The sequence below is a fragment of the Oryctolagus cuniculus genome, chromosome 18 (genome assembly GCF_964237555.1).
Source record: "Oryctolagus cuniculus chromosome 18, mOryCun1.1, whole genome shotgun sequence".
Lineage (NCBI taxonomy): Eukaryota > Metazoa > Chordata > Mammalia > Lagomorpha > Leporidae > Oryctolagus > Oryctolagus cuniculus.
In genome coordinates, this window is record NC_091449.1 from 31,712,334 (window position 1) to 31,736,757 (window position 24,424).

At 45.7% G+C, this 24,424-nt stretch overlaps 1 long non-coding RNA gene across 1 annotated transcript in view; it reads right to left on the reverse strand.

The window, feature by feature from the left end:
• Window positions 1-1,293: 1,293 nt before the first annotated feature.
• Window positions 1,294-24,424, reverse strand: part of LOC103345106 (uncharacterized) — a 28,193-nt gene continuing 5,062 nt past the window's right edge. The window contains exons 2-3 of the long non-coding RNA XR_007914679.2: window positions 2,270-2,533; window positions 1,294-2,103 (exon numbers count right to left, since the gene is read on the reverse strand). This is a non-coding gene — a long non-coding RNA (uncharacterized lncRNA). The remainder of the gene's footprint in view (window positions 2,104-2,269; window positions 2,534-24,424) is intronic.

A 24,424-nucleotide genomic window follows, 5' to 3' on the forward strand; every position in this document is an offset into this window, starting at 1 on the left:
CTTCCAGGCCATTAGCAGGGAGCTAGAACAGAAGTGGAGCAGCTGGGACTTGAATCAGTAACCGTATAGGATGCCAGCATTGCAGGGGCACCTTTCCCACTATGCCACAATGCCAGCCCCAATGAGATAATCATTTGTGTCTATGGCCATACCACCCTGAGCGTACCTGATCTTGTCTGATGATCATTTTTTTTTCGTGTTTGAGAGCCATGAAAATACAGTAGAAAAAAAATACTAAGTTGGAGACTTCTAATTCCAGCTCAACCCTTGCCAAACAGTGTGAACTTGAACTAATCCCTTTGCCTCCTGTGTGATGCATGGATCTCCCACAGTTGGATGTGAGTGATTTGTAAATGTGTAATTTCCATGAAGCTGATAGTTCAGGAACCATTATGAGCCCAGGTATTTTTTTATAGTTGAAAAGTGTTTTTAAGGGATTTATTGATATATTAGACTCTCAGGATCACAGCAAATGAATGATAATTACTACAACACAGTTCTAATGTTGTTAATGTGATATTAATACAGGGAAAACAGATTCAACATGGTTCATAAATGCAACTCTAAGACTATAATAACATTTGCCATCTTCCCTCCCTCCCTCATTCTCCCTTCTTCTTTTGTTTTTTTGTTTTTAAAGGTTTATTTTATTTATTTGAAAGACAGAGCTACAGAGAGAGGTAGAGCCAGAGAGAGAGAGAGAGAGAGAGAGAGAGAGTTATTCCATTCTGTTAGTTCACTCTCCAAATGACCGCAATGGCTGGAGCTGAGCTGATCTGAAGCCAGGAGCCAGGAGCTTCTTCCAGGTCTCCCACGTGGTTGCAGGGGGCCAAGGAGTTGAGAGCCCAGGTCTTAAGGTTTAGCATATCTACTCCTCTTTCTACTTGAAAATGCATGATTTTATTAAGTGAATTTTTCACTAATCCTCTACACACAGAGTGGTGCCAGGCAGTGCTGGACAGGTGTGAGTGGTGGGCTCTAGTTCCCATCTCAGAACCCCTGGTATGCAATGGGTTTTGTAGTCTTTCCCTTTGGGGGACTGAAATAGCCCCTAATTAGTCTTATGATCCCACTTGTCATTCCCTGAAATAATCCATTCGCTACACAGTAGCTAGAATAATCCACTTTCTCTAAAACATACTACTTTATACATACAGTCATAGAGACAAATATGCATGTACGTGCCCCCCCCCCCCAAGCATAGTAAGATGAACACTCAAAGACCCACTGTCTGACCTAAGGGCCAGGACACAAGGCTGGTAACTACCTTTGTGTCTCCGGTCTCCTGCTGTTTTTCCTTCCCAGAAATATGTTTGAATTTTTCTCCTGAAGCTATGCTTTCACCCCATCTATATCCCCAAATAATGGATTGCTTCCTTTTACTTGTTTCTGAGCTTTACAGAAACGGTATCTCCCATTATGTGGTCTCCTGGGTTGCTTTTTAAAGTCCTGGTGATCCTCTGGTGCTCCATACCATTGCATGTGGTTGTTGTTCTATCGTTTCTGCCATGTAGCCCATGTGTGACCTTCAGAAACGTCATCAGTTCATACGGCTCTCCAGCTGGGAGTCTTCAGTGGCCTCCCACTGAATGACAGGTGCAATTCGACTCCTAGTCTCCTCCTGCAATGCCCTCCACATGACTTCTTTGCAGTCCCCCAGGGGCTTCCTTTAGTCTGGGCATCGGCTTCTCTGTGCTGGCCCTGGCCTGTCGCTGCCTGGGACTTTTGGAATGTGCTGCCTCCCAACTTCTCTTGCTCCCTGTCTCTGAGCTTCCCAGCAAGCTCTCCTTACCTGTGTTCCCACCACACTGCCCTTGCTTTTACAGATCTGTGTGTCTCCTCATCACAGAGCCATTGCACAAAGAATACTACTGTCTGGTATTCTTGTTCTTGGTGTCTCCCTTGCTCTGGGGTGAGGGGCCCTGCTCTCTCTTCCACATCTCCCCAGGCTGAGTCCTATCCTCCCGTTTATTCTGCTCAGTGTGTGTCCAGCACAATGTCATTTAATCATATTGTCTTATTTGCATGATTACTTACTGTTCATTTTCCTTTTTGAAACTTCAATGAGGTCAAGCACCATCTATCTCATTGGCTACTATATCCCTAGAACCAAGAACAGATTGGATAAAAAGCAGACATTCAGAAAATATTTGTTGGCTGGATGTGTGCTTGAATGCAGACATGAACTAATACATTTATTAACGGAGATCTTGATAGAACCAGAATTTGTTTACAAGATTCATCGCTATCAATGTCAGGGTCTTTTTACCTCTTCCCATCTCTCCAAAAAGAGCTCTGATATTCCTGTATCCCCTGTATCTTTGAATTCCAGACTGCTGCGTTTCTGTCTGTGGGTGACTCCTGTCGCCTCACAGGCCACAAGTATGCCATGGAGTACATTCTGTGTTGCAGGGCTGCCTCCATGCGAGCCCCTAGCTCCTGGGGCTCAGCGTTTCCATCACCTTTCCCGGTGTGTGTCTAGTACTGATTTCCTCTGTCCAAGGTTCTGAGCCTTCCTTTGGATTTCTCTGTCCTTGACAAAAAAAAAAAAAAGATGGTAAATATGAGGATGCGGAGGGTTAATGTGGCAGAGGCTTCTGCTGGAGCCTGAGATGACATTTTAGCTTTGACCTGTCGAGTCCTTGCGACTTTCCAGAAATGGATTTGGGTAATGACTTGTCATTATGAGTAATTAGCATGTGTGGAAGTCTGAGACAACCTGCCTTATTTTATTTTATTTGTTAGCTTAGAAAACTTTACTACCCTTTTAACACTTCCACTGAGGTTGCATGTTTGGTAAGAGGCAAGATAAAATCATGGAAATAAAAGTTGAGCCATCAATGCCTAAATTTAACTCTTTACCATCCTGAAAGAAATGGAAGTGCTTGTATTTCTAGATGTATCTAGACACATCTTCCAGGCTTGACTAGATTTTCTTTCATTGCCTCATGTTCAACTCAGCATTTTTAAGTTGATACATGAGCAAGGAAGAGGACCATGGCTTTTTTTTTTTTTTTGAAAAGATTGAAGTTTTTAAAATAAAGTTTTCTCTTTTTTAAGATGTATTTGCTTATTTGAAAGGCAGAGTAATGAGGGCAGAAAGAGAGAGGGAATCTTCCGTGTGCCGGTTCATTCCCCAAGTGGTCCAACAGCCAGATCTGGCCAGGCTGACACCAGGAGCCTGGAACTCCATCTAGGTCTCTACTGCCTCCCGGAGTGTGCATTAGCAGGAAGCTGGGCGGGAAGCAGAGGCAGGACTCAGAGGCAGGCGCTCCGATATGGGATGTAGGTGTCCCAAGAGGGGACTTAACCCACGGAGCCACAATGCCTACCCCAGAGCTACATCGTGCAGTTTCAACCCTTATAGGAAATCCCTGGGCTTGCAATAGTGCTGACCTTATTCAGTTCTGTGAAGACCAGTTCCAGCATGTTCACAAATCGATCGTCTCATTTAAATGCAGTGAGCACCTTATCTGTTGTAGGAGCAGACTGCACTGTGCTGCAGACTCTGTCAAGCTCTTGGAGATTGAATGGTGGGAACCAAAAAGAGCTGCCAGGCTGCCTTCTGGTGCAGGGAGACACTGGCTATGTGCAGACTCACAGGCTCTCACAGGGCAGCAGGGAGGCCACGGAGGTGGGCCCTTGTTACTGTCTGTCTTCCCCAAGCCCCTGCATTGTAAATAGGAATGAGGAACGTATGGAGAAGAGCAAATCAGATCCTTGTATCCCTTTGATTAATTCAAGTTTGTTGCTTATGAGATACAATGCATAGGGTAGAATAACCCCCTTTGTTATGGTACAATAACAAAATGCAGTTGGCTTTGGGTACGTAGCTTTAGAATTCTCTCTCTGCCTCCCTCATTCCTTTTCTCCCTCCTTTCCCTTCCTCCATTCTCTCCCTTTCTCCCTCCTGGCTTTTGCCTCCCCTGTCTCTCCCCATTTTGAATTTTTCCATATTTTTTTCTATGTAATTATGCCCAGCTTCCTTCCCTTTGACTCTCAAACTAGATTTTGCCAGTTTTAGTGAAGGGCTCTGATATGATCTAAGGGTTCCCAAAGCAGAGCGATTGCAAGATGATCCACTGGTACACAGAATTAGAAATCTTACTTCTACTTATTGTATCTGTACCATGAAAAATTAGCTTTTACTAATATATTCTTGCCGATAGTGCTCCAAGATCAAAGATGTTTAAATTGCTTGGGTTTGATCAGAACAATAAGGACTCGGTGGACAGTGGAAAAAGAATTCTGGTTGTAGTTGTAGATTCGAGCAGCTTGCTCTGTGATCTTTACCAGAACACTCACTTCCATCGTTGCCGGTTTCCTGCATTTATTTCCTAGATAGGCATGGAAGTACCTCAAGGGCTTACAACTCTGCTCTGACACTCCTGTGTGCACTGCTCCAGCTGCCAAGCCAACGAGCACTCTAGGAGTCCTTCCTTCTTAGCATATTGCAAAAGGAAGTAGTCATCACAGGTGCTATGGAGGGGAATGGAGCTGGGCCCAGGGCTCTCCATGAGAATACAATGGGTGTTGGTGATGACAATGGGTATTGGTGATGATGATGATGCTGATGATGCATGAGTCACTTATACAGAGTCAGGCCCATCTTCCCATATTTGATAACCATTTACTAAATGTCTCTAGGTGGGGTGATATGTGCCAAGGATTTGGGGTATGAAGAGAATAGGAGTAGGTTGTACTCTCTGATGGTAGGTACAGACAGTTGCAACAGAGCATAGTGCTTTGATGGAAGGATCATGGCATGGTCAGGAGCCCAGACCCATGCATTTGTGAAATGTTGTACGTGGGCTCTGCAAAATTTGCTGAATGTGCATATCTTGGGCCATCACCCCAGGACCATAGAGTGTCAGACAGTGGATCCTGGGAATATGCATTATGTAAAAGTCCTGAATAGTTTATAAATGATTCCAAAGGAAAGAAGCTGAAAATCTACCATTTACACCGCATTTTGGGGGGGTTGGTGCTCTGGCATATTGGGTAAAGCCACCACCTGCAGTGCCGGCATCCCATATAGGCACCGGACTTATAGCCTAGGAAAGCAGTGAGGATGGCCCAAGTGCTTGGGCCCCTGCTCTCACACAGGAGACCTGGAAGAAGCTCCTGGCTCCTGGTTTTAGATCTATGCAGCTCCAGCTGCTGTGGCCCTCTGGGGAGTGACCCAGCAGGTGGAAGACCTCTGTTTCTCTTTCTCTTTCTCTTTCTCTTTTTCTCTTTCTCTTTCTCTTTCTCTTTCTCTTTCTCTTTCTCTTTCTCTGCCTCTGCCTCTGCCTCTGCCTCTGCCTCTGCCTCTGCCTCTGCCTCTGCCTCTCTGTAACTCTGCCTTTCAAATAAATAATAAATGTTTTTTTTTAAAGCTGCACTTTGAGGTCTCAGAGTTTTTTTAGACTTAACAATTCCCAATCGAAAATGCAAATATGGGCTCCTGAAGGGAGCGATCTTGTGCCTTCTTTATAAATATCCCTGCCCATACTTAGCAGCATGCTCGGCATCCTCTGGGTATTCAGTGATGGATGGTGGCTGCATAGCCAGCAGGTGCCACGTGTTATCAGGTGCTGCTCTTTGGGGGTAGGAGCAGAGAGGTATGTCAGGTCACTGTGTTTAAACAACTGAGCGCCATCGGAGGGCTCCAGGGGAGGAATCAGGAGTATCAGGAATGGAGACAAGGACTCTGAGAGGGGAAATGGGGCTGAGGTGAGGAGAAACACAATCCATTTCATGATGTCCAACAGCCTTTATCAGTGGCTACTGGTGACAATTGAGGACAAAACCCAGCTTTAATTTTGCTATTCTATCACCACCTTTATGTGCTGTTAGGATTTAGTCTAATTGTAAAGTACAGAGATATCTTTAACTTAAGGATGAGGCTTTATTTCTGGCATCATAATCAATACTACACAATCAGGGTCCATCTTCAGCTTTCCCACAGAGCAGGGGTAGCCATCCCTGTCCACTTCAAAGCATTGTTATTATGATCAATGGCAGTGCCATCAACATATTCAGACACCATGTTTCACCTGTTTCTAAAATATCAGCTCCAGGGAAACAGGGGTTTTTGTCTAATGCTCATTTGTGTGTCCCAGCCCCTCACATTGCCAGCATATTGTACGTAGGTCTTCAAACAGGGGTGGATAAATGACTTCCAGTGACTTTCCACTGAGATAGCAAAGGCAATAGAGCAAAAGTGGACTTCAGACCCGGGCAGAGCTGGGTACTAATGACGAGCTCTACCTCGGATTGCTGTGTGGCATTGGGCAAGTGACCGATCATTCCTGAGCCTCATTTATCTTCCCCCCACCCCCTGAACGTGGAAGTGATATCAACCTTGTAAGGTTAATGAGCACCAAGAGATCATACACACAAAGCTCCTTGTCCGGTGCCTGGCACTGAGTTGACAGCTAAAGACAATGCTATTATTGGCTGGAAGTTTCCAAACTGCAAGTATAAGAAAGGCACTGGACTACATTCTGGAGTCACAAACACTTCCAATAGTCAGATGAAAATATGAAACACTTGACAGAAAGAAATGTACACACAAATATTTTAATATATTATTGCGTAGAATTTCAGAGTTTATCTTGACATCATTCGTGAACCCCTAATTGTTGACTTTGTTCAAATCTTGACTTTATTTTTATACAAATATAGTACATGCTCCTGGTAAAAATATGAACAAGACAGAAAAGCACAAATATTGAAACAACAAATAAAGACTCCTACTAGCTAGAAACAACTAGTATTAGCATTTGGTAATCATGTTTCCAGACATTTCTGTCTCAATGCAAATATGGAGCAAGAGAGATAAACATTCCTATAAGAATGGAATCGTGCTGCATATGCTCTTTTAAAAAAAGAGAGATTATTTTAAAGGCAGAGTGACAGAGACAGGGAGAGTGAGAGATCTTCCATCCACTGGTTCACTCTCCAGCTGACTACAATAGCCAGGACTTGCCCTCAGCTGAAGTCAGGAGCCAGGAACTCCATCTGGGCCTCCCCTGTGGGTGTCAGGGACCCAAGTACTTGGGCCATTTTCTGTTGCCTTCCAGGCACGTTAGCAGAAAGTTTGATTGAAAGCAGATTAGCTGGGCCCCAAACCATGTTCTTGGATGTGGGATGTAGGTGTCCCAAGTAGTGGCTTAACCCAGTGCTATAACTCCTGCTCCTATTTTGTTAAATAAAAATATTTAAACTCAGTTTTGTAGGAATATAATAGAAGGGAGAGAACTGATAGAAAATTGGAAATGTTTCCAAACTTCCATTAAACACCTTTTTATTATAAGTATTATTAATCCCCAAAAGGACTCCTCTGTGGTTAAGAAACATGTCAGAGAGGCTGGTGCTGTGGCGTAGCTGGAAAAGCTGCCATCGGTGATGCCAGCATCCCATGTGGGGGCTAGTTTGTTTCCCGACTGCTCCACTTTCAATCCAGCTCCCTCCTAATGGCCTGGGGAAAGCAGAGCAAGATGGCCCAAGTGCTTGGGCCTCTGCTACCCACATGGGAGACCTGGATGAAACTCCTGGCTCCCGGCTTTGGCTTGGCCCAGTGCTGGCCATTACAGTCACTGGGGGAATGAACCAGTAGATGGAAGATCTCTCTCTCAACTCTGCCTTTCAAATAAATAAATACGTTTTTAAAAAGAAAGAGAGAAAATATGTTAGAAAAACTCTCAAGGGCTGATGCTTCTCTTAATTTTGGGAGTGTCTCTGACTTAGACAAGCCTGTTTATGCTTTTGCCTCTTTCTTCCTTTCACTTGCTGATTTTCATTGGTTGTATAATTTTTGATTTGCCAGGGTGTTATATGTTTATATCCTGTACTGGAAACACAATCTTCTCAAAAATTTTATGTTTATTCTCCATCAGTGAGTTCTTATGATAAGGGTTTTTTTTTTTTATATCACTTATTCTGTTTTCTAGGAAGTCAATTTTTGCAGGGAGAGGGTGGGTGGAGTAGGTGGGGGGTGTCAGAATATAGATATCATTTATGTAATCTCCAAGTGGGGAATGAAAACTAGGAACACAGAAGTCTGGGCCAATCGTTGAGAGAAGAGGATGGAATCAGATCAGATTACTTGAGGAATGTGGGTGAAGGACTAGAGCATGGTATCAGTCAACCGTGGCTATGGCAAGGTGAGCTCCAAGTCCTGGGAGAAGTCATTGGCTGCCTAACCCCTCAGAGAAGGCCATTCTGTGTCCCCCACCCTCCACCTGCACCATAAAGCACCCTGGAGCAGCCACAGCAAGGGGGGACTTCTGCAGTGTTGGACCTGCTCCACCCTAAAGCTATTCCTTGTCTGATGCTTGCTCTTCTTTCAATGGTGATGAGCAGAAGGGAAAGGGATAGTCCCTCTGTTCTCCAAATGCCAATAACATTTTAGATATGAGGCAGTAAGCCTAACCCAGCCTCTGCCACTTTGATGTTGAATAATTATAATAACTTCTGAGCATTTTATTTGTGTTAAGCCACCCAGTCCTTCAGCTCCTTTCCAGTCTCCACTGGGGGAGGATACATAGTGCAGAGAGGGGTCCCAGGGCATGTGAGGAGAGGAGGGAGCCGGGGAGGCAGACTGAAGTCACCGAGGCTGGAGCGCATGCGTCAGAGGGACGCTGCTCATCTACAGCCAGACGGGAAGAGAGACATTGAGCATGGAGGTATTTTTGTCGTGCAGCTGCATAAGCAGACAGCTCATTTTGCATGATTTATAAGGACCTTCCTGGTTTGTTCTTTTTAACCTAGCTGACTCTGTAAGAAAGAGCTCCATGCTCAGGGGAGTCATTAGTTGAGGTACCCCTCCAGATAGCAATGTCTCCTTGGGAACATGGGTCTGGAGCGGTCACTTAGAGATGGTCCCAGCCAGCGACCTCAGCCCTGGCTGCACTTGTAAATCCCCTGAGGTGTTTTTAAAAATGTAATTATTTACTTGAAAGAGAGAGAGAGAGAGAGATTCCTTCCACCCACTGGTTCACCTTCCAAATGCCTGCAACAGATGAGGTAGGACCACACTTAAGCAAGGAGCCGGGATATCCATCAGAGACCTCCACATAGATAACAGGCACCCAGCTACTTGAACCATCACCTGCTTCCTCCCAGGATTCACATTAGCAGGGAGCTGGAATCAGGAGCAGAGACAGGACTCAGGGCTGTAACCCAAGCTCTCCAGTTGATCAGCATCTTAACCAGACCCTGTAAGCATTCCTTCTCTGATTGCCCCTTGGATAGATGCAAGAAACAAGAAGAAACTATCTCTTCCACTGAAGAGCATTAAGCCAGACTTTTCAAGGGGAATTTCCATTAGCTTATTTGCACCTCAAATACCTCCTATGCCAGTGGAAGACAAAAATGATGGTGTAGGGCTGAGTGGGGAAGAGGGAAGAGCTGCAGACAGATGAGACGCATTGGTGACAGCTCCTCTCTTGCAGCTCCAGACATCTGGTGCTGGGCCCTCTGGGGCCCCACTTACTCATTTATAAGGAATCCACTGTCCTCTATGTTGAGTTTTCCTGACAGTTTCCCTATTTTCAAAGTTTTTTGTGCTGATTAAGGCAGAGTATACTCCCTCCACTCTTCCTCACTGCATGCCTCCCCTGGGGATTTAAAAGCCAGGGCATAAGTCATCGTGTATTAACAGCAAATTCTGTGAGCAAGTCCAGTCTGCAAGAGGGTCCTGGCCAGAGCACCTTTTTTCTTTCTTTCTTTCTTTCTTTCTTTCTTTCTTTCTTTCTTTCTTTGCAGTGTCATCATGACCAATGACAGAAGTCAAGAAGAGATGGAACAAGAGCAAATTCCATACTTAAAACTACCATTCAAAGCAGGTGCTGGATGGTCTTAACCCTCTTGGTTCCATTAATCTGGGATGACCATTCATGCGTGATGTCAGGAGCATCTGTCATCTGGGAATGTGGGAAGGGAGCCGTCAACCCAGGTAGCAGGAAGAGGAGAAAATTAAGCTTGCGAGTAAGTGTTCTCACCTCTGTGCACTTGCCTCTCTAGTGAGGCACACTCCCATATTTGTCTCAGGACCACTGAAGTGACCATATCGTTGCTAATGCGGTAGGATCCTTGCCAAGAGCTGCTGGTGTGACTCCTCTGTCTTTGCTAGGATTCTGAGAGCCTGAGGCTTCTTACTATCCTCTCTCTCTCTCTCTCTCTCTCTCTCTGAATCTGGGTGACGGCAGCTTCCTTGGTGAGCAGATTACTCCCCATTCTCAGTGTTCCTCTTCCTCCTCCCTCATTATCCTGCATACAAGTCCTAAAGGCAATTGAAGATGAGTCTCTAGGGCTGGATGGGTTAGTGGATGTACAACAAGGTCTGTGCTCTGTTGCCTGAATACCATGCTCTCCTGGAACCCATGAAAAAGAATTTTTATGTTAACTTAAATGATCTATTCTTGGGGTAATGAGAGTGAGCCTTTGGGAGGCAGACAGGTCAGAAGTCAAATCCCTCCCTTCCTGAACACACAGCGTTCACTGAGTATATGTCCTCAAATGAATGGCATTGCCCTCGTGAGCCTCCTTGTTCAGGGGGATAATCATATAGCATCTTCCTTGCTTGGATATTGTGTGCAGATGGGTGAAATGCCAAGGGGCAAGTGCCTAGCACATAGTAAGTCCTCAACACAGGGCAGTGCTCATCATCTAGGATGGATGATGATGACATCCAAGGCATTCCTTCAGAGAAGCTCCTGAGAATAGAAGGAGGGAATTTGGGCAAGTCAATTTCCAGGATAGTTTACAAGTGCAGCTCCCAGCCCTGCGAGTTCTCCAGAATAGCAGCTCAGAGATCTCACATCTGAGTTGCTCTGTCCATGCAGCTCAGCTGAGGATGCAACACGCAGCCTTAAATAGACCCAAGGGAACTGGAGAGGGCATTAAAAATGGTCACAGAAACAAGCAAAATCAAGCTCTATAATTAATGCTCAGCCTTTTATAGACTGTGAAGGTTAGCAAGATGGTCTAAAGGTCAGGAGTGGGACTTCCTCAGCTAAATCCAGGGAGAGGGAGAAAGAGAGAGAGAGAGAGAGAGAGGGAGAGAGAGAGAAAGGGAGGGAGAGGGAGCATCCTGCTGTGTGTCTCTGTCCAGGCTCTGGATCATGGGACCTGGGGTCCAGGAACTAGAGGAATTCCAATTAAGCCCTTCCATTCTGATTTCTCATTAGATCCTTAGAATATCTGCAGAAAATTAAATCAAACTAGAGACCTCCAGCCGGGAGATTATCCAATTTAATGTTTTGAAAGAGACTTATTATCTTGTCAGGAATAATTCGAAAATCCAAATAAGAGCAATTGAGTCAGCAGAATTTAGGCCTCAAGATAACAATCATTTTGCACAACCACCCATGGCATTGAAACAGCTGAAGTGGCACTTGCAAAGCTGCCACTCCTGGCTGTTTTGTCCCTCCAGCAGCTCGGCCCTTCCCAACTGGGCTCCTGCACTCACCAGCAGCACCTGTCTTTTGCTAGGGACCTCACTAGGAAATCATGGCAATAGCATTAAAACCAAGGCTCTCTCCAGACCCCTCACGCTTGCTTTGCTTGTCTTCACTCAACAGTATTTCTAGTTTGCATGCAGACAGGCTGCAGCCTGAGAACCTCCTGAAATGCTTGTTCCAACTCACTGAGTATCTGTGACTGGCTGTGTTCTGCATGTGAAGTAGCCCCGGGTTGCCTTCTTCATCCTCATCTTCGTTACGATGGGGTGGGGGGGTGCACTGCTAGAATCATCCAGATTTCAAAATGTAATTGGACCTGCTGTTAGAGCTTTCCCACCATGGGCAGCAGCTACCTTGGGAGATCAGAGAAGTTGTGCTGCTCCATTAATAACCAAGTTGTTCAGGGAAAGTCATCAGGTTTATTTCCCTCTTGGCCTCCCTGAGAATCCCTGTTGAGACTGTGGATGCTAGGGTTTTTCCTGATGACTGATGCCTCGGTTCTGAAGGACTGGGCCTCTCTGAGCATCTTCAGCTGCCCTGGGGCTGCCAGACTCCATTCTCCAGCCGTCTCTGCTGAGCTTAGACGAGATAGTGGAGAAGGAGGGTAGGAGGAAGACAACACACTGTGAACTTGTCCAGTAATGGTTGCTTCGACTCTAGTCAATTAAAGTCTCTTTTAGATTACACCAGTCTGTGTTGGGCCAACATCAGGTCACTTCAAGCCACGGTTTCTTTCCCCATCTTCCTGCCTTGTTTTTGGTGTGGGGAAAGCTTTGTGCTCTCCCCGCCTGGAAGTCATGACACCCGGTGCACAGGCTCTCTTTGCCTCCAATTGTTGCTGTGGGGTAGCTGAGCTGGTCTCAGGGCTGACCTATTGTTTGCTTACGTAGCACTGTCATAGTCTCTGGTCCTCGAGTTCCTATCTGTGATGGCCCTTCTTCCTGACCGGGCCTCTGCTACATCAATAGTCCTCAAGGGGCCCTGTCTTCTTTACTGGAATGTGTAGGAACTTCTGGGTCCCCTGAAGTCCATGTACGGTCTGAGAGAGCCAGGAATGCCACCACAGGGTCTCCGTCTGACCTCTCACTCTGAGGGGCTACATTAGCATGCTGAGTAGCATCGAGTGTGGCCATGTAGTTGAGGCTGTGCTCACTGCTACCTCCCTAACCCTATGCCCCCTAAATATCCACCTAGCTTTCAGGATGTTTCTACCAACCCCAGCAAAATCTCCACCCAGTGAGGAGCAACAAGGAGGCACACGACTGACATCTTCACTAGACTTCACTAGGGTGGACAGTGCGTCAGCTCATCCTTTGTCTCTGGAAAGCACTGATCCTATCTCCCAGGACACTGCATCTCACAGCTACACCTTTGCAGCAGAAGGAGGCATGTCTCGGAAGAAACTACATCTTGGAAGAGACTCTAGTATCGGAGTCTCTTGGGCATGGCCCTTATTGGCAAGTCCACAGTGACTAGGAATGAAGGGCTATGCAGGACAAAAGTGGCACTTGTTTAATATCTCTCCAAGTAGCCCTACCACATTCTCAGTGTGCCCTTCTTTCCAGGGGAAGTGCATCCCAAGGAGGGGACTTTGTTATTCTTACACTCAGCAGCTGAGTGTAAGAATATTTCTAGAGAATGGGAGAGTGGATCATCCTGCCTTGCCTAAAAAAGGAAGACAGGGACACATGGGTAGCCTGCGGTGGGAAGAAGGCTGGATGTGCACAGTGCGGGAGGCCATGGAAAGAAGAGATTAGTTGACTGGTATTGGGAGAGGACTTGGAATGAAGCAGAAATGTTTACAGGGGATAATTATGAAATTTGGCCACATGATGTGAAACTTCAGCTTCCCACCCCCTAGAAATATAGAATTGTAGATCTGGATTTAATTCTTAAGTTAAGTTACAGCTGAGACCCTCTTCAGGATGAGCATGGGGTGAGAACCAAGACTACTCTTGGGCATGCAGTCATACTGCAGTCCCATTTCTGTCTCCCGCTGTGTTCCACACCTAAACACACGTACGGGGTTGATGAGTCCCACGAGCACTCCTGCCTTGCCTTAATCACCCCTCTTTCTTTCATCAAGAACAATTTTTGTTGAGATGTTTTCTTTCTGTCTCTCTTATTTCAGATAATGAATTTTGAAAATTTATTTACCCTTACTAATGAATCACTTGATAACTATTTATTGAGTACCCATTTGGTAACAGGCAAACATCCTAGGGACCTGGGAGAAAACAACAAACACAGGAGACACAGTTTCTGCCACCAGGCAATTTTGTGGGAAGATAGACATTAAATAATTACTAGGCAATTTATCTAGATATTCCATGTGCTGTGTACTGTGGTAGGAATGTTGGGGGTACCCTAGGTGGGGTCATCAGGAGACTTAACACTCGAGGGGCCAAAGAAACTATCCCAGAGGAAAGGGTATTTGATTGCGTTTTCCTGAAGGATGAACACAGATAAGCTATGGGCAAAGAGAAGAATGTCCTAGAAAAGGGATCCAAGCTTTGGAGGCAAGAGAACAGCTATCTCCTAGGACACAGGATAGCCAGCAAGAGTGGAGCATAGGGAGTGAAGGAGGCAGTGGCAAGATGTGAGGCTGGAGACATCCCCAGGGTCTGTCTTGAGGGAGACAGCAGTGCAGTGTAGTGCTAAGGGAGTCTTCTGGCTTTGCCTCCCAAGAATGCACCTTGTCAAGTTACTTAGACTTCCTAAATCATAGTTGACTCATCTGTAAACTTAGGATAAAGTAACAGATACATAGGATTAATTTGAATATTAATCCAAAAAAAAAAAAACCTCTTAGTCCAGTTCCTGGCACGTAGTAAGCCCATGATAAGCACAACTTGTAGGTTGTGATGGGGAATTTAGATTCTATTTTAAAAGCAGTAGAAAATCATCATTGAGTGTCCAGGAGCATTTCTCAATCTGTCATGTGCTTTTAAAAGCATTGTCCCCGCAGGGTGGCAGTTCCCCTGCTGGCCCTGTTCTGGGCTGTTATTCTGCGTGTTATTCCAGGAAGCTTAGCCAGGAGCCTTCGAGTCCTTCCAGGACTGTGCAAGCTCCTTATGTCCTGTTTTCATTCTCATGACACTTGTAAGGCACAGTGACTTCTATTTCCTACAACTAACCACCTCTGATATAGAAATTTTTGAAATGTTTCAGACAGGAAATAGCACACTGTCATGGGGGAATGGAGGAAAAGTGGATATATTTGAGAGATATTTAGGAGATTAGCTTCGTAAGACCCAGTGATTGATTGATTGATTGAAAGTGAGGCTGGGGAGGGAAGAATAACAACTGACTCATAAATTATTGATGTGAGAAATTATGTGAGTGTTGGTTCCCTTTTTTAAGGCTATCAAGATTGAAGTTGGAATGATTTTGATAGAAAAATTGCACATTTAATTCTACACAAGTCATATTTAAGGCATATTTGAAATATTACCATGGAGGAGTAGAAAAAGCCTGTTGAACATATGCGTTCATAGAACAGACCTGGGGTTGGTATCTGGGAGTCCATTGGAAGCAGTAGGTTGGTTAACATCTTGGGAATGTGTAAGGTTGCTTAGGGCACAAGGAGAGTGAGAAAGATGAGATTCCAGACAGATCTCCAGGAGATACCCACACTTAATGGATGTTCAAAGGGAGAGGACCAGCAGTTAGGCTGGCAGGGGGAATGCAAAGACAGGGGGCTGAGAAAAGACAAACTGTTGAAATCTTTACTTAATATATGCTAAACTGATCTTCTGTATATAAAGAGAATTGAAAATGAATCTTGATGTGAATGGAAGGGGGGAGGGAGAGGGAAAGGGGAGGGTTGCGGGTGGGAGGGAAGTTATGGGGGGGAAGCCATTGTAATCCATAAGCTGTACTTTGGAAATTTATATTCATTAAATAAAAGTTTAAAAAAAAAGAAAGAAAAGACAAAGCACCAAGGAAGGCAGGAGAGAAGTGAGCAGGACAGGAACTGAAAGGTGTCCGTTAGTCTTAGCAACACGGGGCTCAGCAGTAAAGTGGCAAGGAAGAAACCAGACTGGAGTGAGTTGAGAAGAGAGTAGGAGGTGAGGACTTGGAGGAGGTACACATAAACAGCACCATGGGGCAGCTTCGTCAGCTCATATGCCAGGAAAGCTCAGAATAACAGTGAGGGTGGCAGGCTTATCCTCAGAGGTCTCTGTTCTGTCCATATCTCGAGTCTTTCCACAACGTGGGTAATTCATATTCCGCATATAAGGGAGAAATACAGCATGAAAAAGAAATTACTCAAAAACTTCAACAACTTAATGCTGAAGTTTGGCTGCAGAAGAACACAGAGAGAAAGTGCAGGGGTTGGAAAGGAGGTGAGGTTGAGGGAAGGTTTATTTTTGAAGATGGGAGAGGCTTGAGTGTTTTCCAATCCTGATAGCAAGGAGTCAAGAAAAAGGATGATTGATTATGCAAGAGTCCTAGGAAGACAAAACAGTACGGGGCCCAGAGCCCAGGAGGAGGCTTCCCCTTGAATAGAAGTAGAGATCACTCAGTTCCAGCAGGAGGAAAGGAGAATTTAAAAGCAAGTGGTTACCTTAGGTCAAGCTCCCTGGACCCAGAGCCCAACATGGAGGTTTTAGTGCAAGTGGTTGATTGAGGACAATTCTCAAGAAAACCGTGTGTCAGTGTGGGAAGCAGGATGCTGCTGGGCAAAGGTGTGGTTTTAGGCAATTGTCTTGGTTCTGGAGTGGAAATGGTTTTGTGGAGCTTGTCTAATCTTCAATCAAGTGGGGCTGGATTTCTGTATCCTTGTGTGAGTTGGTCATCAGATATTACTGCCTTCTTGGGTGCAGGGTGAGGTTCATAAGCTCTTAGGCACCTCTAGGTGAGGCAGTTTCTATAATCCAAGGGAAGTCATCCAGGAAAAGGTGCCAGCTCCTGCAGGAGCTGGGGAACAGGTTCCCCTACCTGGGAAGGATAGCTGGGAGGGGCCCCAATAGCATTTGCTATGCTGCTAATGCAGGCACATTTGCATATTTGCTTTCAAGAATAAACAGTAAGTGGGAGGCAGGAAAATCCGAGATTTCAGAATATGAGACAAGTTTAAAAATAATAGGAATATGAACTGACCAGGAGAATAGAGTCAATCTCCTGGACAGTTGAGGTTAGTGAACATGTTTCTACAGGTTTCTACCAGTGAGCCCACTTATTTAATGCTCTCCAGTGGTTCTCAGCAGTCCAGATGCAGCCGTGGAGGGAGAGTAGGGAGTGGGATTCATTTGGGGGTGGATTTGGAAGGACAGGGGAGAAGGGAAACACAGGCAGACTTAGGGTCTAAATGAGATGGGAAGAGAAGTGAAAAGAGGAGAAGGATAATGGACAGGAGTTAGTGACTTCTTGTGGTCTCTGTGACGTTGGAGAACAGGTGTGGTGAGGAGTTGCTGAGTGAACCCATTTAAAAGATGGAATTGCAGGGTCAGAGAGCTCACGGAACTGTTGCTCTGCTAGGGTGGCCCATGGGAAAGGGTGGCCGACTGAAGCCAAGCACGAAGAGTGAGGCTGGAAGCAACCGAGAAGCAGAGGGAGTGGGGAGTGTTGCAGATAAGAGCCTCGGAAGTGGCAAGACTGTAGGACAAGACCTCTTTCCCAAGTTTTGGGGGAATCCCCTAAACTTGTAGCAGGATTTGGCTCCCAAGGTAACCTCTGCTGGGCAGCTCAGTCATGTCTCTTCACAGCCTTCTCTACGTACCAGACATCCTCAATAAGCTTCGATCACTTGGATTGGTTTCTACCTCTCTAACATCTCAGATGCCATTGTGGCCTGTCCTCCTTGAGGACACTGAACTTGGCTGTGTGTTGTATTCCAAGCATTGGCCCAGGACTATGGTCCAAAGCTGGCATGCCAGCCTTGTGTGTTCTCAGGGCCATTGTGTTCTTAGGGTAAGAAAATCTGGAATCCTGAGTCCTCCAGGCATGTGCTGTACCTCCTGTTCATGCCGTGTGTTCTCAAGATTGTGCCAAAGTAGTGTTGCTGTAGGAGACCATCTGAGACATTAAGCTACCTTTCCTTGGGGGACAATCTGATGGGTCACATTGTGCCTACTGGTACTTTGAAGAGAGGTAACACACCCTCCTCTGTCCTCCCCTTGAGCAGGAGGCAGTATGGCTCAGTGGTTGAGTGATGGAATGTTAGGAGCCAAACTGATAGCTTCTTGGCCTTTTGGCTAAGATCAAGTATAGGAGCCAACCTCCTTGATTGGATGGCCAGCTCTGAGTTGGTAGCTCTGCATATACATTTCCTCTTATGTGAAATTGAACCAATGATACCAGTTTCCTAAAAAAAGGTTTTAGCAAAGAAATCAATGTTATGACTCTTAGCACAGTTTCTGACACACAGAAACTCCTTAATAAAAAGGTGGCCATTAGGAATGGGCATTTGGCATAGTCATTAAGATGCCAGGCAGAATGCCCACATCCCACATTGCAGTGCCTGGGTTCAAGTTCTAGCTCTGCTTCTGAACCCAGCTTCCTGCTAATGGGCACCCCTGAAGGAACCAGGTGATAGTTCCAGTGGTCGAGCTCCTGCCACCCACATGGGCAACTTGGATTGCGTTCTGGGACCTGGGCTTCAACCTGACCCTTCTCTGCTATTGTGTGTATTGGGGGAATGAACAATGGATGGAGCTCTCTCTCTCCCCCACCCCGTCCCCATCCCTCACCTTTCAATAAAGGCAAAGATAAAAGAAAAGGATAAATAAATAATCTTTAATATTTTCACAGCAGCTCACCTTCCTTTTATAAGTAGTAAGGTGACGTGGAAACCCTGGGCTTTGGAATCCAGGGTAAGTTCAAACTCAGTCTTCTCCACTCATTTGTTGTATGATATTGGCCAAATTATTTACATCTAAGAAACTTGATTTTTCATATGTAAAGTAGGGTGAAAAGAGTCTTACGAAGTTCAAATGAGATCATGTATATGGGAAGGTATATGACCACCTACTGTTCGCAGTTTTTATTGTTTCTGTTTGGGAATGTGACAGTGTTACAGTGCTAAAAAACAATCAGTTAATTGGATGTCTGATACTAAATCTCAAGCTTTTGATCAAAATAACCCGATGTTTTCAATGTTGAGAGGAAAAAGAGCTTGGTACTCATACACTTGTAGTTTAGGAGGCCTTGGATGTTTATACAGTATAGAGCCTCTTGCTATTGTCTGATATGAAGTCCAAGTGCCCCTTTCTCCAGCTCACCCATCCTTTGGACATGGGGAGTTGCAGCCCACAAGGCTTCTGGGACTGTTTTGACATTGGAGTGGCGTGCAGATGGTGATTATCCACAATGTACAGGTGTGTATCAGCCATATAAACCTTGCAAACAAATCACTGCTAGCTCAACAATGCAAGTAAAAGAGGCAACTTATATCCATCAAGGAGAAAATGACATGGATATCACTTTTTCTGAGAATCTTCCCACCAAAGGCACTGGACATTGACTCATTTGGTTGGCAAGTGAGTTCTAGGGTGTTTCCATATTCATGTTTGGGGATTGATCCCTTCTCACCTGATAGGTATGCTACAGGCATGGTGGGCCCTCACAATGGAGGCCCATGGAGATTTCTGATCCAAGGAGAGTCTGTATGAGTAACAATCCTTTCTGTGTTACTGTAATGATAGGCCTGAAACTGTAAATTTGTAAGAATAGAGGCTTATGCTTGCCCATGGTTCTTGAGGTCTGAGGCCAAGAACCTGTATCTGGTGAGGGGGCTCTTGCTGGCAGAGTCCTAAGGCAATTCCAGGCATCACATAGCACATATGTGTATCTTCTGGTCTCTCACCCTCTTCTTAGAACACCACCAGTTTTCAATCATGGGGACCCTACCTTATCAAATCCTGATCACCCCCAAAGGCTCACCTCTGAACCCCATAGCTAGATTAAGTTTCCACCACTTACTATATCACAACTGGGATGAAATTTCCCTGCACAAGCCCCTGGGGGATCCACTCAAACAATATCCAAATCACAGCAGAGTCCAATCGAATTTTGTCTGAGTGTGAGGGTGGAGGATGCTTCCTCCAGAGCCATTTCTATTCTCATCTTGAAACTTTTGTTGACCTGAGCTACACCTCAAAGGCAGAATCACCATGAAAGAAATGTCATATTTCCAAAAAAAATCTTATTTATAGATTCCCTGGCAGGAAGTCTCCATTTTGGAGCCTATGGTTGTTTTATTTGTCTTTACCCAGAATGGGCAGTGTCACTCAAATCAATGCATACACGCTGTATGTCCAAATCATCCCACACTTCCTTGTACTCTTGTACCACTATGTTTTATTCATCAACACCTGCTTTTCTGAGTGGCACTGACACTTGTTTTGCTCAGGGTAGTTCTTTTATCAAATAATCTCCAATCCCCCATTAATAATTCCATGGGAAAAGCTGCAGATTATGTTCTATGCAGTGAGACAAATGTGCCAGTAGTCTCATTTGAATTATAGCAATGAAGTGTCTACCTTTGCAATCAATGATTTTTTTCTCCTTCCTTGGATGATAATAAATTTTTATTATAAGTAGTGTTCAACAAACTCGGTAACAGTCCCTGGTGATTTTCTGTAACAGCAGCCACATGGAACTGTAATTTCAGAGTCCCTTTGATCTCGTACGTTCTTATGCTATTGGATTAAATGTCAAAGTTGTCTTTATACTATCTGCAAGATTTCTTCTCTTCTGAACAGTCCTAGATTGTACTTGTGATAGGAAACCCCCAAAACTGGTTGGAATCACGGTAGAACCCCTCAAACTGGGTCTGCTCTCCCCACATGCAGCCCGTCAGCTTACTGACACCAGACTGGTGAGAGAAAGAAGCTATTTATTACAAAGCACAGAGCAAGGAACCAGGCAGCTGGCACTTAACTCCCAGGCTCCCTGAGGAGTTAGGGAGAAAGGTTCTTACAGATTGGAGCTGGGGGCTGAGAGGTGAGTGTTCAGTTCATGTCCAAGTTCCTGGCTGGTCTGCAATTCCACTGCCGTCCTCCAATTCATTGGTGATATTGTGTCCTTTAGGAAATTCTGATGGCACAGTGGGCTCCAGTCAGTCTGTGCACTTTGTGCAGGTGGCTGTTACTTTTTGCTCGAGGCCTAGGGCAGGTGTTGTGGGGACACCTGCATCCTGTATCGGAGAACTGGTTCAAGTCCCTGCAACTCTTCTTCTGATCCAGCTTACTGCTGATGCACCTTGGGAGGCAGCAGATGGTACCCAAGTACTTGGGTCCCAGTCACCTGCATGGAAGAGTAGGATGGAGTTGCAGTCTTCTGGCTTTGACCTGGCCTATCCCTGGCTGTTGAGGGCATTTAGGGAGTGAACTGGTGGATGGACGATCTCTCTCACTCGCTCGCTCGCTCTCTCGCTCTCTCTCTGTCTCTCCTAGTCACTCTGCCTTTCAAATATAGAAACCAATAATAAAAAAAAGAAAAGAAAACCCTTACAACAAGAGCAAACATAAAGATGGCATCTGTAGGGGAAAAAAATGACTGTGTGAGCCCTGGTGGGGTCAGGTGCACCACTCCCTAATTCAGTGAGTTAATTTTAGGGAGTGGCTGGTTTGCCACCCTAGAAGCAGGGCGAGGAAGCTTTAAGGTAAGAGAGGGAGCAGGAGCCCGGGAGATGGTGGTTTCTAGTGTCTACGTCTGAGGCACTGAGCAGGGCTTGGGCTCACAGCTGGCTGTCTGGTGAGCACATTTACCACCTACCTTCCATTTCCAACTTAAAGGAAGCTGCGCGGGATGGTTTGTTTTGTTGCCTCCTGTTTTAATGATAATGACAGAGTAGTAAAATCAGTTCCCAGGGATCAGTCACCAAGGAAGCAGGTCAGCAAGGGAGAAAGTTTCATTCATAAAAGCATCCCCTGTAGTCTTGAGGGGCCTCACTGATAAAACTGTGCCCTGATGTCCAAAAGCACTTGGGCTTCTGCTCCCCTCCAGCCACAGAATCAAGCTGAGAGAATCATGGCTAAAAAGCATTGCTGAAAATATTAAAATAATTCAAGTATATCACTATAGAGGAAAGTGCAAATGAATATAGTAGCCTGTGCTTTGAACATGCAGCCACTCTTGAGAAGGAGGAAGCCTAAAGCGTTCAAAGGACCTGTGCTATAATAAGAAACATTGGCCTTTGTCCTCAGTGCCCAAGGACCGAGTGTCCACAGCTCCTAAAGCCCTTGGGATTTCTTGACTAAGGAGTTTTTAGCTACTCATAAGAGCCCGCTTTTCAAACCACCCTGGGTTTTTTGATAATGAAATGACTTAGCATGGGGCTCCTAGATGGTCTCAGCCTGGGCCCCCAGCCTCCAGGAAGGGGAGCGCTGTGCTGGTGAGCAGGCTGGATGAGAGCTCTTCAACAACTAATGTGAGGGGCCACACCTGGAGGTTCTTAGGTTCACCTGGGGAGGGCACTGGAACGCCCCCTTCTCCATCCCCTTTACCTTGCCCTATGCGTCCCTCTCATCGGCCTACGCCTGAGTCCTTTATAATAAACAGGTAAGTGTAAGCGAAGTGCCTTTATGAGTTCTGAGAGGCGTTTTAACAAGTGATAGAATTCCAGGAGGGGGCTGGAATCCCAGCTCAGAAGGCCCAGACTTGCCACAGGCATCTGAGTGTGGAGTTTTGTGGGACTGAAAGCTTAACCTGTAGGTGCTATGGGACAGGTCAGGCAGATAGATTAGGCTCAGGAGCTGGAGGCCACACTCTCACCTTGCCCCCATGTAATCTCACCTGTAGCCACGCGCCTGTCAATCAGACTATGTCACCATTCCCCTTCTAGAAGTGGAGAGGGGGAGGGGTGCTCTCTGGTCTGCGCTCCGGGCCTTGCTTCCTCTCCTCGTGGACCCCTGCAATGACTGGTATGGAGATTCCTGTTTACCCTTCTCAGCCCACTCCCCTTTAATAAAGCCCTCATGTTCCTGTGCAGTCTCCTCACTCCCTAAATAAACCCTAAACTCTACCATGCTGCATGCTGTTTGAGCCTGTGCTTAGACTTCTTCTCTAAGTAAAAGGCAAGAGCCCGAAATCCTAGTGCTAGGCTAACCTAGGTCACAACACAAGGTGTGCGCCAGCCGCGGTGCTCAGCGTGAGAACTGGATGGAACTTTAGGGCACCACTTGGGGTCTGCAGAGAGTTAGAGACCTGCTTGGTACAGATGAAACCCTCAGATCTGGTGTCAGGATTGCTGGGCACAGAGAAACTCTTTTCTGTTAGGAACACAAGAAATTCCTGTCGGAAAAAGTATAATGCCCAGGAATAATACACTTGATTCTTTTTTTTATGCAACAAAATATGTGTAGCAGAAATGCTGAGAAATGTATGCAGAATCTGATAGGACCATATTGGTACTGGGAGACTTTGCGGCAGGTCCTTTTGAATTTGACACATCAATTAAAAGAGGAAAGGAATGCAAATATATGAGTAGCACAGTTAAGAGCTTGCAATATACTTGATATGTCACAAACTGAGAACACACATTTCTGCTCCTCTGCTGTATCCACAAATTATCTATAAAACTTGGCCCTTTACTTATTTACAAACAAAGCAAATACACAAAAGCCTAATTAATTCCCCAAACTATAAACTTCTTTAGAGATTATTTTAAAATTTATTTGAAAGACAGCATTACAGAAACAGAGAGAGAGAGAGAGAAACAAGATCTTCTGTCCTCGGGTTCGTTATTCAAATGGCCGCAACAGGCTGGGGCAGGGCAAAACCAGAAGCCAGGAACTCCATCTGGGTCTCCCACGTGGGTGCAGGGGCCCAGGCACTTGGAGGCATCAGGTGCACTAGCAGGGAGCTGCATCAGAAGTGATGCAGATGGAACTCAAACCAGTGCTTACAAGGCATACAGGTGGTTGGCGTTGCAAGCAGCAGCTTAACCCACTGCACCACACTGCTGGCTCCAAAAGCAGAAACGTTTTAGGCTACAATTTCAGACCACAGCTTGGTGAAAAGATTTTTCTCACAATTGTATTTTAAAGATACATAATAGATGTTTAATAATGAAGCATAGACTGAGTGATCCAAAACTTAAAATGTTTTTATAATGAAGAACTTTTGGCAATATACTCAGTATCCAACTGAAGAATCAGAAAAGAAAGAGCAAAAGAAGTCCCTTCTGCAAGAATAAAACAAAAGTTTGGGGAAAGACCCAGTAAGGACTGATAGTCTGTTAGTAAAACAGTGGTCAATTTATGTCGTTCTTGATCTTGAGTGGAGACTGAGACAGACAGTATTTTTTTTTTTTTTTAGTTTAGGTGAAGTTATGAATGAATAGGTTTTGTGTTTATTTTATTTCATTTTATTTATTTTTTAAAATTTTTTTTTTGACAGGCAGAGTGGAGAGTGAGAGAGAGAGAGAGAGACAGAGAGAAAGGTCTTCCTTTGCCATTGGTTCACCCTCCAATGGCCGCCACGGCCAGTGCTCTGCGGCCGGCGCATCGCGCTGATCCGAAGCAAGGAGCCAGGTGCTTCTCCTGGTCTCCCATGGGGTGCAGGGCCCAAGCACTTGGGCCATCCTCCACTGCACTCCCTGGTCACAGCAGAGAGCTGGCCTGGAAGAGGGGCAACCGGGACAGAATCTGGCGCCCCGACTGGGACTAGAACCCAGTGTGCTGGCGCCGCAAGGCGGAGGATTAGCCTAGTGAGCCGCGGCGCCGGCCAGATTTTGTGTTTTTTAAAGATTTCTTATTCAAAGGGCAGAGATAGATAGATGGGGGGGGGGGATGCTTTCATCCTCTCATTCACTCCCCAAATGGCTGCAATGATCAGGGTAAAGCCAGGCCAAAGCCAGGAGCCAGGAACTCCATCCAGGTCTCCCATGTAGGTGGTAGTGGCCCAAGCACTAGCCATTCTCTGCTGCCCTCCCAAGCACATCAGCAGGAAGCTGGATCAGAAGTGGAGCAGCCAGGACCCAAACCAGCACTCATATGGGACGCCGCCATCACAGGCGGTGGCCC